Source organism: Triticum aestivum, chromosome 4A, assembly GCF_018294505.1.
Source record: "Triticum aestivum cultivar Chinese Spring chromosome 4A, IWGSC CS RefSeq v2.1, whole genome shotgun sequence".
In the NCBI taxonomy this organism is placed as follows: Eukaryota; Viridiplantae; Streptophyta; class Magnoliopsida; order Poales; family Poaceae; genus Triticum; species Triticum aestivum.
The window spans coordinates 507,273,850-507,277,643 of record NC_057803.1 but is presented as its reverse complement, the minus strand read 5'-3'; the positions used below and the strand labels follow the sequence as shown (position 1 = coordinate 507,277,643).

At 50.6% G+C, this 3,794-nt stretch overlaps 1 pseudogene; it reads left to right on the top strand.

Annotated features, from left to right (window-relative positions):
* Positions 1-696: 696 nt before the first annotated feature.
* Positions 697-1,429, top strand: LOC123082154 (uncharacterized N-acetyltransferase p20-like; annotated as a pseudogene).
* The last annotated feature ends 2,365 nt before the right edge of the window (positions 1,430-3,794 follow it).

Here is a 3,794-nt window from a genome sequence, read left to right as displayed (position 1 = left end):
ACAATCGCCTGTGCCGTCGGGTATCTAGGTTACCCGCCCCGCTAGGTTAACCACTACCACTGATGGCGGCAGTTCGTTTGATGTTGCCGCGAGCGAGACTAGAGGGGGGACGCAGGATGCGGTACCTGTGCGCGCTCGTTGGAGATTCACGACGTTGCCGTGCCCGCTGTCCGACGAGATCGCCGGCGACGAGATAGCCGCCACTGGAGATCTACTACGTGAATTATGGAGCTGCGTCAATGCTCGCGAGATTGATGGAGCTGCGTGAATGATTGGATTCAACAGGTCTTATATGGTCGTGGGGTCGTGTGATGTTTTTTTCGGACCAGGATACTGTACGTATACGGTCTGGCTTATACAGGACTAGACAGGGCTGGGATTTAGGCTACGGCGGGCAAGGAAAAAAACAAACTCGCGGGGATAAAAATACCCTTCGGAAACTAAGTTAGGGAGGAGCACCGGAGCAGGGCTCTTTTTCCTCACGCTGGTTGTTGCGTGCTCGATCAATATTTCTTTATCTAAATTCCAATCTACTGACCGCGACGATGACATCTCGTGCCATCTCGGTACACATCACAAATTCACAACTCCCAGGTGGGCCGTGGTTGGTGACGACGTGTAACACGATGCTCTTGGAGTCTTGTAGGATCCGGCGACCAGTTCGCAGACTATTGATTCGTTCGACCACTAACTATATCCAGCTTCTCAAGTGACCGTGTCCAAAAGTCCAAACAAGCTAGGCCGGGGAATGGAGCAAGAAGCGCCCGCCACGACGACGGAGCGCGTGCGAGATGTGACCCTCCGGCTGCTCGACCTCGCCGACGCCGACGCCATGATGGCGTGGGTGTCGGATCCCGAGGTCACGACCTTCATGACGTGGGACCCCTACACGTCCCGCGACGCCCTGCTCGCGTTCCTCCGGGACGCCGCGCTGCCGCACCCCTGGTTCCGCGCCGTATGCCTCCCCGGCGGCGACCACCCCGTCGGCTCGGTGTCCGTGTCGCCGACGGCGGACGCGTGCCGCGCCGAGCTCGGGTACATGGTGGCGCGTGCGCACTGGGGCAAGGGCGTGGCCACGGCCGCCGTGAGGCGAGCGGTCGCCACGGTGTTCGGGGAGGTGGAGAGGCTGGGAGCGCGTGGAGGCGCTGGTGGATGTGCGCAACGTCGCGTCGCAGCGCATGCTGGAGAAGGCCAGGTTCCGGCAGGAGGCCGTGCTGCGGAGGTACTGCGTGGTCAAGGGCGCCGTCAGGGACATGGCCATCTACAGCTTCATCTCCACGGATGCACTGCTCGTTTAATCCATGCTTGTGATCATGCGTGTGGTTCATATTGATGTGAAGAGAAAATTGGATACCGTGTGCGATGTACATGGCTCACAGAGATTAAAAAAGATTAGAATGTACTGGTTGTCTTTGTCGAAAATTCGTAGGAGAGGACGAGCGCGTGCGCTCCTGGTATCTGCAGCCATCAATTTTGCTATGGGGATGCGTTTTGCAGAACGTAGTAAATGCGGTGTCTGCGTGCGTGGACGGCATACGGGGATGTACGGTTTCGAGTACGTACAGAACGGAGGGGGGAGTAGACGGACGTGTCGGTCTGGGTCTGGGGGTTGGTTATGTGCCAAAGTGTACCAATGGTACATCCAATTAGTTTAACTGTACGACGATGTTGCCGTTCGCCGACGGCGGCACCGACAGATGGTGGCGAAGCGGTGTTTGTGCGGGCCAGCTAACTCCTTTATTACCAGACCGCCCCAGCGTCCCGTCTATATATGATCATTTCTTCCTGAATCGTTAGTGCAGTTTCACAAATTTGTGGCAACAAAGACTAGCTGAATTTATTTTGCACTTACGGAGCATCCACAAACTATTTCTTGCTTATATTTGGTTCTCTCAACATTGAGCATGCTTTTGCCGTATCTTATACCGAAACCGATTTCCCAAGAATATACTCCCTCCATTCTTAAATATAAATCTTTCTAAAGATTTCACTATGAACCACATGCGGAGTATACAGATGCATTTTAGAGTGTAGATTCACTCATTTTACTTCGTATGTACTCCCTCCGTTCCCAAATAATTGTCTTTCTAGCCATCTTAAATAGACTACAACATACGGATGTACCATATGTAGACATGTTTTAGAGTGTAGATTCACTCATTTTGCTCCGTACACTACTAGGAAAAGGCCTACTAATGGCGCACCTAATTTGGCCATTAATGGCGCATCAGTGGTGCGTCATTAGTGCCACGCCATTAGTATATTTTACTAATGGCGCACCACTGGATGCGCCATTAGTATATACAACAGTGCGCCATTAGTATGCCTCCTAGGGGGCCATGTATACCCAGGTGCTTTGGCATACTAATGGCGCACAACAGCAAGATGCGCCATTAGTAACTTCGGCATACTAATGGCGCATTGTCTAATGATGCGCCATTAGTATCCTTTGGCATACTAATGGCGCACTGTGGTGTGATGCGCCATTAGTATGAATATTAGGTTTTTTTATTTTTTTATTTTCTGTTTTTTGCACAGGTTACAAAATGTATAATTGGACAAAATATAGACAGCACACATCAACAACAGATTCATCGAATACAATAGAAGATTAGTCTCTGAATACAATTCATCATATTAGTCTCCGAATTGAAAAGACCGAACAAAGATAGAACATTATATTACAAGTCTCGAGACCGCGAGTAGCGAGTTTGTCTTCACATTACAAGTCGATATCGATCATCTAAACTACCATCACATAGAAGAGAGTTGCGGTCATCACGATGAGCATCATCACGATGAAACTCGTCTTCATCCGGTTCCTCCAACGCTCCCTCCCCTCTCCCGCTAGATAGCGGGCGTATCTAGATTCGGCCTCGGCCCTAGTGGTGTACCCTTTGTAACTGTTACCGCTGAATCGGTGAACCTGTCTCCGACACTCCTCCCAGTCGTCGTAGACTCCGGGAACCTTACCCTTGTACACGACATACGTCGGCATCGCTATGCACTAGCCAAACGAAACGTTAGTACCAATTCACAGACAATACATAAGCAATATATAAGTATGCAACAGAACGATCGGAAGAGAAAAGCAAGACATTAACAGCATCGATTACATCTAAGTTGAACGACTCTCGAAACCAAAGAGACATACTACAAGTTCATTAAAGTTTAATTACAACATGAGCCAATCAATGTTTCAGAACTAGACACAGCATCACTGCTTTCGACTCGACTCAAGGGACCGAAGCGTGGATGAAGCCGCCGTCTATCGTGGGAGTCATGAAAGAACGGGCGTTGTCAGCCTGCATTTGTAGCATTGTGTCGATGTCACTGTTGGACGGTTGATTTCTGAGGTAGAACTGCCCCGAGGTACGAAGGACATCTTGATGGATGATTTCCGCAAACTCCGACTGGATGCGAAAGAATTCTTGTCGGAGGTCCGCGTCCTGGATTGCCGACACGCTCTTTGCCCAATCTTTGAGTTTACTCGGTAGCAGAAGTTGATGATGGTCCCGTACGATCGCCCGCATGTGATGGATGGCGTAGTAGGCACCCTTCTGACCGCCAGGCAGTTGCTTGACGCAGCAGAACGTCGTATTGTGGGAGAACACGTGCTTGCCGTACTTACGAATAGGCCTGGTGAAGGTGCCTCCAGATTTGGCGTAGCCGGGAAGAACATCATCAAGAACCTTCTTGACATTTGTGTAGTCTACGTTCGACTGACGGTCCGGGTCGAAATACGTGGCCATGGAATATTTGGGGCTTAGGAGGATGAGCGTGCAATGTGTGTC